At 43.7% G+C, this 18,360-nt stretch overlaps 1 long non-coding RNA gene across 1 annotated transcript in view; it reads left to right on the top strand.

Moving 5' to 3' along the window:
- LOC106960382 (uncharacterized) overlaps positions 1-14,656 on the top strand; it is a 35,764-nt gene extending 21,108 nt beyond the window's left edge. Inside the window, exon 3 of the long non-coding RNA XR_001427548.1 lies at positions 14,521-14,656. This is a non-coding gene — a long non-coding RNA (uncharacterized LOC106960382). The remainder of the gene's footprint in view (positions 1-14,520) is intronic.
- The last annotated feature ends 3,704 nt before the right edge of the window (positions 14,657-18,360 follow it).

The raw sequence follows: 18,360 nt of genomic DNA, 5'->3' as shown, positions 1-18,360 counted from the left end.
AGATGTAAAGCCATATCATGTGCAGCACTAAAGCCCAACACAGCATGTAACCCAAATCACCACATACCAGCTGTCGGCTGTGCAGAAGGGTTATGATCTTAGTTTGTTTTGTAGGTCAGGACCTCGACACCTCACACCCATGGAGTTCACCATTATCTTCTCTGAATGCCAAAGCATTTTAATTTCAAATGTACCTAGATAACAATGGGTCATGCAGCAGGACAATGACCAGAAACGCACCATGACATTTCCAAAGAAGGCTGGAAAAGGACAAGAATCAAGGTGTTGCAGTGGCCCAGTCAAAGTTTAGACCTTACTGTGATTAAAATGCTTTCTGAAGCCTTAAATAAACGCACAACTGCAAGAACACAAAATCTTACCCATTTAGTTTCTAGTGCAAATATCTCAGTACACTTGAAAGAAGTGTACTGAGAAATATGAGTTTGTTTTAAGATAATACCTTAATATCGATGGTAAAGTATTTATTCAACTGGCAGGTTATTTCACTTATAACCAGACATTGCCTTGTTAAGTGAGTTTGTCTGTTGAACTAGAACCTTTTCATCAATATTAGGCATTAGTGACTTAAAACAAGCTCTTGTATCTTGCCGAACAAGTACTTGTAAGTCAGTTCTGCCTTATTTTATGTGTACTGAGATATTTGCACTAGAAACTGAACCAAAATACTTGGGAAAATTTTGTGTTACTGCAGTGTGAAGCAAAATCAGAAAGAAGAGCAGCTAAACAGACTGATAAAGTCAACCGCCTGAAGTTTCTGCTGCTGGAGGAGGAACGTGGGGTGCACTTTGTGTCATTTCACAGTTTTAAAACCTTCACGTTTCCCCATGTTTGAGCATTTCTACCATAAGCGTCGGCTGAGAAGGGCATGGAAACAAACCTAAACTTACAGACAAGCTGCCTTAACGGTGGCGGAAAGCGAACTCTTCAGCTCCGGCGACAGCCACTTTGTGCGCGTCACGCATGAGTCGCTCCGACCCCGGTGTCTCTTTAAACGCCTGAGTCACAAATCAAGATTCCTCTGCGTGATCTCGACTGACTTTGATCCCACCCGAGCAGCTCCTCATCAGTCACGTCGCATGGAAAAAGGTGACAACACCAAATATCTTTGTTCATTAGCCCCATGCTGAAACGGCAGCAGCAGCCATTTACACTACACACACCGCCAGCGCAGCGACCTGTCAATCCGCATGCTTGTCAATCAGCCCTGTCCTCTGTGGGAAGCCGGCCCTGACTGACGGCCCGTGTGATCTCTCCCGAGGGCTGGCAGCGAGGCAACAAAAGGCCCCGGCTGCAGTAATTGGCAAGACAAAAGACTTCCTGCGAAAGCAGCACTGTCACTCATGGCGTTCCAGGGCAAAGAATCGACACGAAACACGCCACACCAGTTAACCGGAGGGAGAGCGAGCCTGTCGGCTAACCGCTAACTAATCGCAGGGCCGGCTGCGGGTCGCGTCCCCTGGCGACTAGCTGAGAGGTGACCTGTTTAAACCAACACACCGCAGCTCTTTGGTTGCACCTTCTAACCTCCCCACCCTGCCTGCGCTGACCCCTCGCTGACCCGCCAGGCTCTGGCCGAGGCGGGCTGAGAACATAAACGCTCCTTCCTCTCTGTCCTTCACACACCTACTTCTCATTTTTGCCCATCTGTCTGAATTTCTTGCTTGAATCTCAATATTTGGGTCTTCATATAGATCACCATGGTTGGGTAGTAACTAGTAGGGCTGGGTTTCATGGACCTAAAGACTTATCTCAACATCTTGTGGTGCTATAGCGATGACTATGAAAGGGATTTTATGAACTATTTATTACTTCTTCTTTCTTTTAGGAAACCTTGTTGCCGTGACTGTATGACACAGCAGTCATCGTCACACAAACACAAATGCTGCTCTTGAAAAACATTTGTTATCCACACTAATTGCATTTAATCATTCTTTTTGATTTCTTAATATTTACTGATACACCTTTAGTGAACAAACAGGAAAAAAAGTAAGAGTGTGTGGATCAATCAAAGATATCAATAATATTGATACAGAGTCAGTACCTGTATCAAACCGATACTAGCTTACTAAGATCGATACTTTAGTTTCAGATTTTCCTACAGTTTCTCAACTCTACCTAATATATACATATATATATTTTTTTTTTCTCTCTCTCTCTCTCTCTCTCTCTCAAATGATCATTTTTTGCATGTTTACTGTACAAAAAAAAAGATACATGTCTCTAGTTAATATTTTGGTATGATAGCCCTTCCTAAATGGTAGCTGAGTCATAGTTAGCTCATGAAGTTAACAACCCCTTTGGAAAAATTCTGTTTTTTGAGGCTGGTGTATGTGTGGTTTAGGCTCATGGTATCAGCATTTGTCAAATGTCTATAATATAATGTTTGGTATCATGTTAAAGGGGACACTCTTGGCTTTCATTTAAATCAAGTTTTGAGTCTATCTGAACAACACAGAGATTACTAGAGGTCGTTAAACCAAAAATAATACAAATCTTTCCACACCTTTTGACCAAAGTAGATACATTTCTTTTATCCCAGTGGTATCCAGGGACATCGGGGACACAAGAGTTAACAACTAAAATACTCAACAGACTCTAAGGAGTCAGAAAATGTATGATATGCCTACACTGTCTGTCTATGGGAGGCGATTAGGAGCTGTAATTCGAAGTTACAGACTTGGGCTACAACCTTAACTGGTTCTTTGGTGTGTGTGTTAGGAGGGTTAGTGGGGGTTTAGTTTAGCGTGTCACTCGTGTCTAGTTTGTTAGTTATAAAATAGTTAATCAGTAATAGTAGAAATGTACACTTACATAGACTTTAGGATGCTGTATTGGCCAATTTATCATATTTTGTGAGTTTTTCCATCATGGGCTACAAAATAGTAGCCCATGATGGCCACATAGAGACATAGCAGAATGAGGGAGGATACCACCTTCATTAAATGACAGATTCTGAGGTAAAAATAATAATAATAAAAAAGATTATTTTCAGATGCTTAGGCTACTATTGACAGCATAATTCAGATTATTATATTACATTTCTGCCAACAGATGATAACCATCTACATTATGCTTGCTGAGGATGTTGATGTCAATCAGGCCCACAAATGAGTTTGTTAAAAAATAAATTCAGTAGATTCAGCATGTAACTTTTATTTAAAAATCTATGCATTAAGTGTGTCGGTTACTGAGCATGTCTCCTGGTGACCTTGGCGTGACCTCGCCCTCTGTCTTCTCTCAATCACCCCTGTCTCCTCAGACACCTTCCCTCCTCTCTTCTCCTCTTCCTCTGTAGCAACACGAGAGCAGAATGTGTGTGTGTGTGTGTGTGTGTCTGTGTGTTGGGTGGGTTTGGGTGGGCTGTGTCCCTGCGAAGAACCCCCTCACAGCATGTAAAAGCTCTCTGTCCACACACACACACACACACACACACACACACACACACACACACACACACACACACAGCTAGCGTGGCTCTTCACAGGCCGGTCATTAGTCATCAGACGTATCAAAGGACGACGACAGGAAGTGAAAGCAGCCTGACAAGCAGCAGTCCATCTGGCTGGCAGGCCATCGCTCATCCTCAGCTGACAGGAAGCCCTCCATGCATCTCAATGCTCAGTTTGCTCAAAGACAAATTTTTGGGGCTTTTTTTAGAGAGGTTAAAGGGTTCTGTTAAAAGATTATGAACAGTTAAGGTTTTAAACGTAGAATATTTACATCTACAGTGCATAACTCTCTCAGTCCTCTGATGAATCTCTAATTCGTCTCATTCATCACGTCTAAAGGAACATAAATCCATTTAGCAATAGTCATATTCTGAGTAAATATGTGACAGTTTTCACTGTCTTAGTTCAGTTACTCAGTTAATATTTTGCTACAAGTTTCTTTCCAGCCGATGTTATTTTCAGATTTCAACCGAAGTCCCTCGTGATGTTTAAAACAAGCTAAAACTTTGCTGATTTTGGACAAAGCTAAATATGCTACAGACATGTTTTCCTAACAGGCGTCTAGCCAGATGTTGAAAATATTTAACTTTTTCGTGTTGCGTCGCCGGCCCTTGCATGCATGTCTACTTGTGTGAACCTGAAATTTCATATGCAGGAGTTACGCCAGCCACTCGGCTGGTTGAGGACATTTCTAGATAAAAACAAAATGACTTCCTTTTAACCTTTCTGGACATAAAAACTGGGAATGTTCAGACATGTTTGGTTTGAGACAATGAAGCATTTCCTTAAGCATTTTTTGAAAAATAACTTCAAGTTTACGAAGTTAGGCATAGTGATTAATCCTGACTAATCACAGCACTAGCGTGTGAGTAATCTGATGACGTTAATCTATTGAGAGCACTAGAAAAATATTTCCTTATTTCCAATTTTATCAAAATTATTGCTAATATCTTGTCTCGTCTTGTGACTTTTATGTCGTTGTAGCACTACTTCCCAGCTTCATGCTACAATCATGGAACCACTTTTGTAATTAAACCTGCTGTCATTAAAATAAAGTAATTACGGATACAGTCGTTGCATGAAGCAGCAATCCATCATGCTAGCAAGCGCAACAAAAGCTGGTGGCGCCAAGCAAGGGCGAGTAAAAGAGCTTTACCTCCTCCACCGTCCCTTCGCCCCACTCCTCCAGTCACCGCCCGCCCAGCCCGTATGCAGGGTGACCCTGTACTTTTTGCTGCGTGACCGAGCGCCTCTCCTGCTGCACAGGAGGCATCAATTACAGGCCCTGGCCGTCCCCGTGTCACTGCTCTGTAATTAATGGGCTCTCCCGGCGCTGCGCCTTGGGGCCTGGCCTCACCGTGAACTCCACAGGAATTCAGAGGCAAACACACACACACACACACACACACACACACACACACATACACAAGAGAAAAGCACACATGCAGGTCCTGGAGACGCTTTGTAGGATGTGAGATGCTGGCTAGCACCTGTTCTTCAAAACGTCGTGGAAAACTGGCATAAATAAGAGCGTTGGTACATTAGCACTGAAGGACATACCTGTGTGTAATTTTGTTTGAGGGAGGGCCTCTCTCTCTCTCACACACACACACAGAGGCGCAGCCCCCCTGCCTGCTGACCCTTCATTTGTCAATCAGCTAGACAAACAGAAGCACAAGGTTTCCCCAGGTCACGGGGTCATGGGATCCTGTGCTACTCCATATCTCTACACACACTCCTGATGCCTTCCCTCCCCTCTCAAACTATCCAACAGGATTCAACCTGCACCTGTAAAGCCTGGCACACGCACGCACGCACGCACGCACACAGACACTTCAGAAACCCTACAGTACCTGAACACACCACAGCAGCTTCTTCTCCATTAACCATAAAAATTGCACAAATTGAAATCATGAAAATAAATTTGCTTAATGGAATCACAGCAATTAAAAAAAAAACTCCTGGTTTTCAATAAAAAAAATGGTTGGCAACACTTTATTTGATGGTGGTCATAAGCCTGACATGACACTGTCATAAACGTGACATAACAACATGAACATGAAGGAGTTTTTATGAATGTTGATGACTGTTGCCATGAAGTGTCATTTGGTAAATTCAATTTTTAATGCAAAGTTGACATTTGTACTGGACTTTTAATGCAAATTTTAGTGTAACTTTGCATTAAAAGTGTAATTATTTATCCTATAAACACAATAATGACTCCAGTGAATAATCTCTCATGGCTGGAGGTTCGGGTTATTTTTTTTCCTTCATCAGAGACTTACTCTGATGAAATAAGTCTGACTGATCCAGGCAGAGTTATAGGAGCCAAAAATGAATGGAAAAAGCTTCGATACAAAGATATTGGGACATAAAATACATTTAACTTCAATATTCAATAACATTTTACCAATGTTATATCTATGCAAATACTAAAAAGAAAATGAAATTATTAAGTACCAAATGTTGTGTTTGGAAGAAGGAAGCAGAAAGGTGAGACATGAGGACAAACCCTGCAGATGTTTCTTTCTGCTCCAGACACGCTTGAGATACTTCTTGAAGTTTTTCTCTCTTTCAGTTTCTGCTTTCACTTCTTCCCTATCTCTCTCTCTCTTTCTTGCAGGTTCCTTCCTGTTTCCTTCCCCCATCACTCGCTCTCTAAAATGCCGTGCCTGTTGCCGACACCGAGCGTGACCCTGGCTTTATTGTTGCACCGGGGCAGAGGCTCAAGCGCGGGGCAGGAGCTGTCACCGCGGTGATTAAAGAGCGCATGTTTTCAGTCAGACCGCTCAGAGGGGAGCGATCCCTGAGCGGCTGCAGGGAAGGGCGAAGGATGAGGAGCTTTCTGCGTCTTTCTCATCTGAGGAATGAAAGCATTTTGTAACGTGAAAAGACGTCAAAGGGGGCAAACGTTGTGCTGGTTGTGGTCAAGCCATTATTAATAATAATAATAATAATAATAATAAAACCTTATTCATCATATCTGTCGATCAGTAGATGACTCTGCAAACCACCGTCTTAAAGGACTTTTTAAAAGCAGTTGTGCGACTGGATTCGTTTTGCTTTTCCTTTAAAGAAAATAGTTTGTTCTTTGTCTCGTACCAGGACTGCTTGATTGGTTGAAGGAGGCAGTTTAAGTGTGCATTTAATTTCTCCTCAGACATTTTTTAGGGTTTGAAGTCAGGAGAAATTGAGCTACAAGTCATCATTCTGAGTGGGAGCTTTCTCACCGCTCTCATTTAAAACGGCGATGTGTTTAAAGCATCTGAGTCAATGTGCCAAAATACAACCCATTTCATACCCACGCTTCGCTGTTTCACAGCTTCTTCTTCTTCTGTTTTTTTTTGTCCTTTTTTTAAGTGTCAAGGTTAAAAGCAAAAAAGGGAGGGAGAAAGGTTTAAAATGAAAGGAGAGAAGAGAAAAGGAGGAGAGAGAATGCAAGACAATCCCCTAGAAGTCTGCTTCTACTGCTGCAGAAAGTGAGAGGAAAACAGAAACAGAAACCGAGAAACCGTAGCAACATTTTACAGCTTCTACTTACGTTCCACACCGTGAACAAACCATTTGGTGATCACACATTTAACCATTACTGTTTATTTCTCCTGGCACTCAGGTTGAGGATATAATGTTACATATGACATAGGTGAAATTTGACTTGCATTTTAAGTAATAAAATTCCTCAAGAATACCTATTTCCATTTATTACGACTCTGAGCCTCGTTTGGCTGGCAGATCTGCATTAAATCTGACAAATTATGACCGCTGGTCGAGCCAAAGCAAACGGCGAGGCCTCCTGCTGAAAGACGTTATTTATTATCGTCACATTTCCGTACAGCAGACTGACATGGAAACTCCTACTTGTACCTTGTATGATTTGAAAACTATTTTAAAAATCCAGTGCAAGCACAAAACCCAGCATGCCAAATAAAACAATGAACAAACTGGGGTTTTCTTCACTTCAGGTTGTTTTTATTCTTATTCATTTTCCACTCATGCAGCTTCTTCAACCACCTTCAGTGAAAATGTCGATGTGGAGTTTAAAAATAGAAACTGCAAAGGAATACGACTTGTTAATAGCACTTCATAAACTTAGTAAACTTCAAATCAAGTACTACATGGTTACGTCGGGTCCACTTTTGTTCCTTGAAAAAGATTCCAAACTTGTCTAAACCCGGCAAAGTTCCTTTAAATCGCTTTGTGGCAAACTCCTCACTATGTCCAGCAGACATGACAGCCGGTGTGTGATCTTACCCGTTTAAAGTGGGAATAAATGTGTAGCTGCGTATTAGAATATCAGACAGAGAGCCATAATTTCCCACGTTGAGAAGTGACGACCTGTAAAACACTCAATTACGCATCCAGCAGCTGTAAACTTACTGGAAAAAAAATTAAATTAGCGCAGAGTTATATCCCCTCGTTGGTACCGAGGAGTCATTTCAGAAGCTTTCCTCTAAACCTGTCACATTTGGGGATGTTAATAGGCAAAAGAAAATATAGGTATTGTCATCTAAGCCCCATAAAAACGAATTCAGACCACCATGAGAGAGAGAGAGGGTGGAAAATAGCAGCTATAGGACAATTTGTCCTTGATGGCTCAGAAAGAGGCAAATAAAAAAGCTGCTTGTTGAGTTATGGCACCAGGTTGAGGGGAGAAAAAAAAAAGTTGTAGATTAGTATTTTGACCATTAGCCCTCACTCCAAAAAATATTATTTTTATTGATGTGAACAGGAATCGGTTTCTTCTAAAGCACTCGCGAGGGCAAAAAAATAAAATAAAAATAGGGCCATGAAAGCACCAGGCAAGGACAGAAATAAATAAATAGTCCTGCTGCCTCCATGTTTCATATAACAGTCACCTCCGAGAGCTGTGGGCCTCTGTGTTAGGCGTCCAAACTAAACACATGGAAGTTTGCTTAGCCATAAATTAACAACTTGACAGTAAAAGTGTTCAAGCTAATTTGTCAAACCTCGCTTGTTTTTTTTTTTTCCATCCTTTAAATTCATTGCAGCAGTTTTTTTTTTCTTTCTTTCTTTCCACAGACTGTCCATACCTTGCAGTATTCTGGAAAGATAACTCCTGGAACTAAAAGCCTTCAGCTGTAAATCATCTGCGCTGAAACCGAAATCCATCAGTTCCCCCAGTACAGAAATAGGCCTGAATTAATTCCCGCCCAGGCACAATTCATCTCCGTGGGTTTCCGCCAAGGGACCGGGGCTCTGTAAAAAAAACCAAAAAAAAAAACCTTCAGGCGTCAGATCAACATCCAGAGCTCATCAACAACTAGTTTTTTTTAATATTTTCTTGTTAATTCAGCAGTCATGTTTCACTAAAATGGAATAATTACTATTGACACACTTTTGCCATACATGCCAGTGCAGAATAAACACGGTGATGCCTTGGGCTCGGAGCGTTAAACAAACAAATGTCTCGAATATGGAGGCAGAGCCGCTGCAGAATACCCATAATGCACTTCTACTCTACTCAGAATTGTCCAAATGTTGATTTTTTTTTTAAAATTGAGAACAATCACAAAGTCTGACAAGCAAAGAACAAGCAAAGAGTGGAGACACGTTGCAAGTTATTGTTTATTGCGCTCAATGCTGGGGGGCAAAAAGACGATTGTTTTACCTACCAACAATAATGTTAACTAATAGAAACCTGGAGACGTAGGTATTATTAATTTAGTGCTGTGCGCCACAGTAAAGGGAAAAAAACGCAGAAAAACAACTCAAGACCATTCGTATTCTTTGTTTTTTTTGCTCTCAATGTCGGATTTGCTACGCAGACCCGTCGCCATAGCAACTGACCGACTACAGTTCCGTTAGTATATCAGGATTCAACACCAAAAAACGTTTCCCACACGTGGAACAGAATATTCAGTCCATCACAGTACTATGTTTTCAGGCTCGATGTTTATTTTGTGATTATTAGTAAGCAATCGTCTGAACACACAGCAGCGATTGATCAGCTAATTTAAACACCTGCTCTGCTAACGATCTGTCAGAGCTGGTGTGTTTCAGTCCACACCAGAATTTGGCGTGAACCGAAACACGCCCAATTCTGCAACACGTCTACATGCTAAGGTTGTCAAAGTCAAGCTAGCATTGACCTGCTTCCCTTTACCTCAGCAGATTAGTTTTTTATTAAAACTTTTCTCCAGACCTGTGAAATGTGAAACCCTTGGACCTTGTTGTCTGGTTGATGTAGTGTTGTCAATAGTAGCAAAGCACAGCATTCCTTTTTCTTTTACATATGTATTTCACGTTAAGAGTTAGCGTGTCAGGCTGACAACTTGTCAGCTAAAACCAATGGTAGCCATCATCAGCGAGCAATTTTTGCTGGAGGGTTGGATGTTGCGTTCATGATGTCACACTGTGTTCTTTGACATCAAAGCTGGGGACACATTGCGTAATGTTTTTTTTTTTCTTTTGCACAATTTTACCCACAATTCTTTGTTGGGAACAGCCTGCATCAGTCGGAAGGATGAGTTATCAGTAAAATCTGTCACTGTGTGAGGGTAACAGACCCGACCTCAGCTTTAGGCAAACAAAACGGCCCAACACGTGTTGATAAAAGTCAGATTTTCAAATCTGTAACTGTAAGTCAAAAGTCCTCTTTTCCCTGACAAACATTTTGCGCTCCCCCACTCTCCTCGTCTACTAGCCGATGAAATCATTTCACAGTTGTGAGACGTCAACATAAACAAAGATGACAGCTGTTTAGTTGCAAAGGGTTGGGCTTGGGTGGAAGTGTGAAACACATCTGTGGCGTCTTGGCAGAGACGAAGGCCGAAGGTAAACATTTGACTCCAGTTGTTTCATTGCAGCTGTTGCAAAATCCCTGATACGATGTCCTCAACAGTCAGATTAGTGAACCAGCAGCACCATGAAGCCCAAGGAACACAGCAGACGGGTCAAGAGGATTCTGGAGAATCTCACGCATATCTACAAAAAAATCTGTCCCTTATGAAAAATGCCAAAATGGAAAAATGTCACGAGAAGTTCGGCTTCAAGAAGCGCAAACCATGTAGACGACGCAACAAATGTGTCAAAGAAGGTGTTCAGGTCCGATGAGAACAAAACTGAGCTGTTTGGTACTCAGGCAGAACGCTACATTTGAGGAGAAACAAATTGCGAACATTCCTCTGAACATGGAAGAAGGTCAGAGGTGATGGAAGGACGGATGGAGCTAAATGCAAACAAAGAGCAGAAAAATGACATCATTTTGATTGTATTTGTTTTTCTGCCATGCAGACCTGTGTAGTCTAAGCTAGTGCTCTCAAGTTCCAAAAGGGCCAATGTCCTGAAACTTTTAGATGTGTCCCTTGTCCTACACACCTGAACCAAATGGCTGAACTCTACCACTAGCATCCAGTCGAGCTCTACAGAGCTAATGAGCTAATATTGGAGTCAAGTGTGCTGAAGCAGAGAGACGTCTAAAAGTTACAGGACCCTTGAGGACCGTAGTTCGACCACTGGTCTAAACTCTCACCATGTCTCTTGGTAAAAGGTTCTCGTCTCATTCCAATGTGTGACACATCTGCATCTCTCATCATCACATTCAGAGCCATTTTCATACCTTTACCCCCCCGTGTTATGTGCATGTGTGTGTGGTCTGTGTGGCTCTGAATGTGTGTGTGTGTGCCGTACCCCGAGGAGAAAAGACAGGCACAAGAGCATGAAATCCAGCAAACCTCGTCTAATTCCTGCCTGAATTTACGGCTCTGGGATACATGTCATGCTTAGTCTAAACAAACGGTCCTTTGTCACTGACAGCAGCCTTTGATCACAGCCAATCGGATTCACCGTCTAGCTGCCGCACCGGATCTACCCTGATGCACACACACACACACACGCACACACGCACATGCAGTCCTAAGGTGTACCTGAAAGGATACACCCTCTTCCTGAAGTCTAAGCTCTATTCTCCCCCACATTTCATTTTATTCTGAACTTTTGACCCCTAACAACACACCCGGCCCTTCACGGGGCCCCACCAGGTGACTGACAGCTGCGGGGGGAATTATGGAGCGCAGGGCGGAGATCGGTTGGAGGCAAAGCTTCAGGGATCATCCAGCAGCACGCAGAGGGAGAAGGTTACACAAGCTGATGTGGCTCCCTCCAGAGCAAACTACCAAGGCCTTTACCAGGTGATATTCCCACCTGTCGACTTCTGAAGATCATTCTCTGCAGATTCCATCCAAAACCGAGTCGGGCTTTGGGTTGGTGGAGTCTGAAATATACAATAGTGAGGGAGAGAAAAAAAAGGAGTAAATTTCCCCACCAAAAATCTTAGAAAATTTCACAGTTTCAAAGGTTGAAAATTTTAGACTTTTTAGCAAATTTTTGGCTTTTCAAAATCAGAAATGTCCTTGTTTTTTTTTTCTAGAAAATTTCTGAAATAAATCATAATTTTTTAGCAAATTATTGACTTTCAAAATTCATAAATGTCCTTGTTTGTCCTAAACCATTTCAGGGATTGAGCTCAAAATTTTGAACTTTTTTCTCTAATTTTTTGACTCAGAAATTTCCTCCTTTTTTCTAGACATTTTTTTTTTTTTTAGCAAATTGTCAACTTCTGAAACTCAGAGACGTTCACGTTTTTCTATTTCTAGCAAATTTCTGAGCATAATCTCAAAATCCCTGACTTTTGTGGCGGACATTTACTCTTCTTTCTACCTGCAGCGTTCCTAATACGCTGCAGCAGAAAAGAGTGGTGTGGTGGGATTCCTTTTAAGCTGTCAGCCGGTGGGACATGCAAATGTGTGCGCTAGCGGTGTAGGGTGATTTAGCATGTCGCTACTGGCCTGTGGGATTGACAGTAACACCGGCTGACTTTGGCGCACTGGAGGTGGGGGAGGGAGGCGAAGACTGGTGGCACTTGTGTAACAGAGACACACAGGCAGGTACTGTTCTCCTGCTGAGCTCGAAACAAACCGCTGTTGACATCCCTGTCACCGGCGCTCATTTCCAGCGCTCAATGAGATTAGACTCAACTGGCGGCAGTAGAGACAGAGGCATCAAATTAAGCGAAAGCGGCTGACAGCGAGCATGTTCGCTGTGCCGGCTTTCTGCAGGCTGTTTTCTTCCGCTTTGCTTCGCATGAAATGTTATCTTTCAGCCTGCATTCCAAGAGGAGGGATCAAAGATTAAACTTGGGGCAGATCTGGAGAGACTGTTTGAAGAGGGAGTGCTCCGAAAGATGGAAGAAGAAACAAGAAAAAAAGAAAGAAAAAGTGTAGGTTGGAAACAGCTGAACTTTAAGGTAGAGTTACAAGACGGGATTTCGTCATCCGGCTTCCACTTCTCCAGACTTTGTTTTTGTGACATGGGCATAATTCACGACTCGGTCTCACTTTCCGCCCAGCGCACAGCGCAGAAGATATCAAATTCCCACCGCTCTGTTGCTCATGTACGTTTACACCCTGAGACGCCATCCGTCGCGCGCACGGCAAAGCAAAACGCCCACCCGGCTGAGTGCTAGGCATTTCGACATAGTGAAGTTGTCAGGGAAATTGAGAGGAAACGACACAGGGCATATTTTCACAAATCTTCCCTGTTGGCATTGCTGTGCTCTGGCACGGGGCCTGTCAGCAGCCTGTCTCTTCAGTTTAGCCATCAGACACAGCCGGGGTGCCAAATGCACTGGGACGTGCCTGTCCTAAGACGGAGGGGTTAGACCGAGTGTGGAGACGGAGGTGTGCACGTGGAAATTCGAGAAAGAGATGCTGGAGAGGAGGCAGGAGATGAGGGAAGCACAAGAAGAGGTTTTGATGTGACTCTTAAACACTGCGCTCCCAGCTCTGACTCTGTAAAACAGAAATGTCAAACTGCCTGCTTGCCTGCACCCCCTTCTCACCAGATCTGTAACCCAAACCGCCGGGGCTCAGGGCGCCGCACGTCGCCTCGGCTTTGCAGAAGTTGCTCTGATGAGGTGGCCGATGGCCAAAGCCAGGCGGCCTGGTTCACCGGAGCTCTGCTGTGGTCCTGATGGATGTCTCCCACAACCCCCCGCTCTGCTTGCTGCTGCGTTCCTAAACATACTCGCGGTCTCCAGCTGTGAAAGGCGTCCAACCGCCGCAACAGACGCATCGCTGTTCTGCCTGCTCTCTGCTGAAGCCGGCTCCTGTCACACAGGACGCTTAATTATCACAATACAGACACACTATGTTACAGCACTGTCTGGGGACGCTGAGGCCCCGTTCACACAGTTTTCAGTAATAGTGCCAACTTTGTTGATATTCTGCTAATGTCGACAGAACGCAATTTCTTATTCCATTGAATAAGAAACACAATAAAAATCACGTGGGAATAAGTTTTTTCAAGCAATTAGTCATTAAAAACATGCCGTGTCATGAACTACTTCCTGTCGTCTTCTTCGTGGTTTGCACCAGTGGCAACATCGGGTTGTTGATCATGTGACTCGTGTGACGCGAAAAAATATTTTTCATTGCAGTTTTGCGAAATAAACAATTTCAATGCTGCCAAAAAAAAAAAAAAAAACACGCCATCCTAGTGTGTTTCCATTCAACAAATTTATTTTCTAACCGTCAAATTGTGCAATTATATAGTTGTCATGAACGGTGTAGTTGGTGGTGGTGAGGAAGACGCAGGTGGACCCAGGATGTAGATGAATGAGATGGTTTTAATTAAGATTACGCTCAGAGTAGTCCAGGTACAGGCAGCACGGCAGACAGACTAGCGCACAGCTAAGATGCCGGTAGCAACAGATTAACGGAACTAACATGCAAGCAAAACACAATCCAGGACATAGCAGTACGACCGGAGAGCAGGACAGCGTGTAACCTACATAGACAAACAAAGACAAGGACCCGACGAAGAACACAGACAACAGGTGGGTTTAAATACACACGGGGTAATTGAGGGAATGAGACACACCTGGGAATCAATCAACGGGGAAGACGCAGAGACAGACTCACAGGGAACAGGACTACACAGAAAAATTCAAAAATAAACACACAGAAACACGGATCGTAACAATAGTAAAGAGCAGCTACTGAAACTGTGACGTACATTTACTCCTCGCCAGGGCTTGGAGTCTCTGTCACCGGCGCTGTTTGAAACCGGGTCTCAGGATGGAACTTTTCGGAACACGAGCTGCGGAGGCGTGAAGTGCTCCACGGGAGTACATGGCAGGACACAAGGCTGCAGGGTTTATTCTACACATGCATGGGCAAATACCAACTAAAACAATCCCATATTCTATGGGATACATGCCTTACGTGAGCACTTTGTTCATGGAAGACAAGATACTCTTTACTAGAGATGCAAATGTTTCGATTTGATTCTATTGCTACTCGATTCAGAAACGATTTTCAATTCAGAAAGTATTTTTCAGCAACCAGTTTTTCTGTTCAAATGGTAGAGTTTATATTATATGACTCACAAGAAGAAAAAAACGTAAACATATAGAACATTGATTTAGCCTTTCTATGGTCTTTGCACAAAGCACAGAAAATGCCAGAACGTGAGGAAGTAGGGAGGGTTTCTCGTCAGACTGTCAGTTCCCAAAACCACACATTAAAAAAAAAAAATCTTGTAAAAGCACACGCAGGGCCAGTGTGACTCCACTGGACCACCTGCAGGATTAAAAGCTTGTGGGGTCCAAATGACCCCCTCCCTTAAGACCACTGAGGGTGAAAACAGTTCTAAAAGGGTCTATGCTGCATCACATTCCATCAGTCTATATTTAAACAAAAATAGGTTTATGCATAAAATTCTGTAATTCAAATTACCAGTATTAGGTTAGCTTAGCTGTGTTGCTTTTTCTTAGATAGATTTTTTTTTTTTAATTATTCAAACTACACACAGTGAGCCAGACGGCCCGATGCAGTGGCCAAATAGATGCATAATGCGATTGCTATACTCTGTATACCCACAAATTGGAGCCGCAAAGATGTACAACTTAAAATCACTTTTTGAGCACTTTGAATCGATTCAGAATTCCAAGGAATAGGAATCAGTTTTCTTTCTTTTCTGCACCTCTGCTGTTTTCTAAAGGAGGTGGAAGCCAATGGTCAAAAGCGCATGTGCATTTTGACTGCATGCTAAAATTGCAGCGCCACACAGTGGCCTGGCATGACTTCTACAGCAGATTCATGGTGTCTTTGCTGTCTTGTAATGTGGAACTTTCCCCCCAATCAACGTCCACAAATACCGGCAGTATCCAGACAGCGGCCTCATGTTAATGTGGCCTAATGCAATTATAGCAAGCTTTCAGCATCCACATGTGTGTTGGGGCAGTTTTATACTGCAGTAGCATAATATGGTGGATAAAGGGCCACTGGAGTGGCCAGTGGGGTTCAGCTGAGAGGACATTGGGGGTGTCCCTCTGTCCAGCAACTGTTTCAGAGTCGCTGCAGGAAATGAGGATGTGAATGTTATCAGAGACAGTCTCTCTGTGCCAACTGTTTGAATGATCTGTGTTTTCTGTTCTAAATTACTTCATGTTGTACATTTTCTTTCATTTAAGTCTTCATCCAAAAACCACAATACCATGAAACTGTAGTATTTTTACTTAAGGTTATAATATCTGGGCATACCTACTGTTGTAGTGTTTTATTCGGATATTTTTAACCTTTCAAACACTGACTGGTGACATATATGCTAAAGAAAAACAGCCAAAGGAGAAAAGAGAGGTCAGCCCACTGCTGTCAGACTGCGTGGAAGCCTCACAGGAAAGACCGGAGGTCAAAGCCACCTTTCACCACAGTCCCTGTTTACAGCGGGGACAGTGGCATGGTTACAAACAAGGACACGAATCTGTGCTGCACTTTCGCCTGTGTGCAATTGTGCTTGTTTACGCCGCTCTGTTGGTTTTTGCCAAGAGACTTTTGATTGTCCTGTCCGGAAGGAGTCATATCCCTGGGGAGTGTGGATGATTAGCCTGTGGTTATAGCCTGTCATCAGTTCCTACATGTTGATGCATGCATTCACACACACACATGCGCACAAACACACACTCACACAAACATTGCACACATATCGCGCGCTTTGGCAAGGAGAGATACTGTTAGCATGTACTCCGCAAGCGGTGTGAGGTCACTCGGTTCTCTATTTCAAAGGAGTCAGGGTCGCCGCCGAGCCATCCGAGGCCCCCGTGGAAGCAACTAGTCATGTGCGATTTTCCAGTTCGGTGCTCCATGATGAGCAGGTCTGGCCGCGGCTCAGCCCCCGGGGCTCGTCCCGCGGAGAGACTGGCAGCCTCGGAGCTTGTCCACCTTCTGCTCCAGCCCCGTCTCATCATCAGGAAATGAAAGCCCGTCACGGACCTGCCGTCCAGCGCCGCAGTCATCATTCTCCTCTGGTCCGTCGGCCCTACCGGGGGCCTCAGCCCTGCTAAATTATGCTTACCCACACCATTATTAGACTCATTATAGACCCATTTGAGTTGCTTTCAGGCTGTCACAGCCGTTCAACTATATCTTCAGCCTGACTTGATTTCCTCTGACAGGCTTTTCTTAAGCTAAAAGGCTGGGGAGGAGGGTCACGGAGATGTGAGTCTGGAGAAAACAGAAAAAATACATCTTGATGGAAGAAAGCAAGGGATTCTGGGGCTGGTTCAAAACACTCATTTGATCTTGTCATGGGGCATATTTCGGGGCACGGCTCCACATTCAAATATATATCTAGATTTTTTTCACTTGGAAGCGCACACATTGGCGAGAAACTTGGCAGATTACGTCAGCTTTCCTGCTTGTCGACACATTTTTAAACACTGTTGAGAAATTACCCTTGTTTCTGGAAATCCGCAGCCTTCCACTTTAACGGCGCTTGGCAAACAGACGTAGACTCGCTTGGATGTCCAATTCCCTGTCAACTGCTAGATCCCTCATCTGTTCGTTTCACAAGTTGTGTTCCTGCACAAGTCCGTCTCGGCATCTTTCATTCTGTCATCAGGAACATGAGAGGGAATTCCTCTGGAGGAAGGAAAACGTGATTGGTAAAGGCTCAGAGACCTGTGTACCAGTTCCCCCCTTCCTCGCCAAAATCTCTCAATCTGCAATGGCTCATTTGGAAACGCAGCCTTGAGCTCATGTTCCTCCCTCTCATTGCCAAATACAATAACTCTTTTTCATTTCTCCATCCCGCTTTGAAAATGATGGGATTTTTCACTCGCAACTCTGGACTCTTGCAGTATTTTATTGAATTTCCTGCTGGACTCGACTCAAAAGTCCATTTGCATTCAGCTTAAGCTTAGATCCTTCTGCTGTTTCACTTTTCTGTCACTGAAGGGGCCTCACAACATGGTCAAAGACCGAAAAGCCATTCCCTTCTGAAGCTACGTCGACTGCAATCATTAATGCTCCATCTGGATCCGCCGTTATTTCCTCTGATATTCCTTAGCGTTTCACCTCCCCGCTCTGTCAAGGATAGCTGCGGGTGATATCATTGTTGTGTCACCGCTCATCTTCATCACACAGATTGACAAGACGAACCCCCGGCCAGCTTTGCTTCTGATAATGGCTGATCCAATCCATACTGCTGTGTACTTTCACCCACTCAGCTCCTCTGTTCTTGGCACAGATGCGTTTTTAAACCCAGAAAGCCTCTCCTTTCACCCCTCCCTCACGCCTCCCCCATTACATGTGTTTGCAATTTCCCTCCAGGGGGTTATGATTCAACAGCGGCATCATCTCAATTCGTCTCAAAGCGTGAGCCATCGCAACTGAAAACTAAAGTGGGAGACAACACGGTCCTCTCTGCACACCCCTATCCCCCTTCCCATCCTCTCTCAGAGCGAAGAGCCTGAGTGTGTTTGGCGGAGTTGGACGGGGAGGCTCGCTCTTTGGGATGTGGGAGTTTAAGAAGAGAGTGCTACGCTGGCCTAATCACATTACGGGTGCCATATTATGTGTCAAGCTGTCAC

This window comes from Poecilia latipinna, unplaced genomic scaffold, assembly GCF_001443285.1.
Source record: "Poecilia latipinna isolate Pla-1442-1.1 unplaced genomic scaffold, P_latipinna-1.0 Scaffold1181, whole genome shotgun sequence".
In the NCBI taxonomy this organism is placed as follows: Eukaryota; Metazoa; Chordata; class Actinopteri; order Cyprinodontiformes; family Poeciliidae; genus Poecilia; species Poecilia latipinna.
The sequence above is the reverse complement of the archived record's forward strand: the minus strand, read 5'-3'. Positions and strand labels throughout refer to the sequence as shown.